This window comes from Salminus brasiliensis, chromosome 13 (assembly GCF_030463535.1).
Source record: "Salminus brasiliensis chromosome 13, fSalBra1.hap2, whole genome shotgun sequence".
NCBI lineage: Eukaryota > Metazoa > Chordata > Actinopteri > Characiformes > Bryconidae > Salminus > Salminus brasiliensis.
Window position 1 is genome coordinate 38,715,607 of NC_132890.1, and position 278 is coordinate 38,715,884.

Below are 278 nucleotides of genomic sequence, written 5' to 3' on the forward strand. Positions count from 1 at the left end.
ATAGTAGAATTGGTGTAGTAGAATGAGAATAGTAGAATAGGTGTAGTAGAATGAGAATAGTCGAATGGGCGTAGTAGAATGAGAATAGTCGAATGGGCGTAGTAGAATGGGTGTAGTAGAATGAGAGTAGTAGAATGGGAATAGTTAAAGGTGAATAGTAGAATGGGTGGGTGTAGTACAAAGGAAATAGAACAGGCGTAGTAGAATAAAAATAATAGAATAGGTGTAGTAAAATGGGAATAGTAGAATTAAAATGGTAGAAGGGGCACAGTAGAATG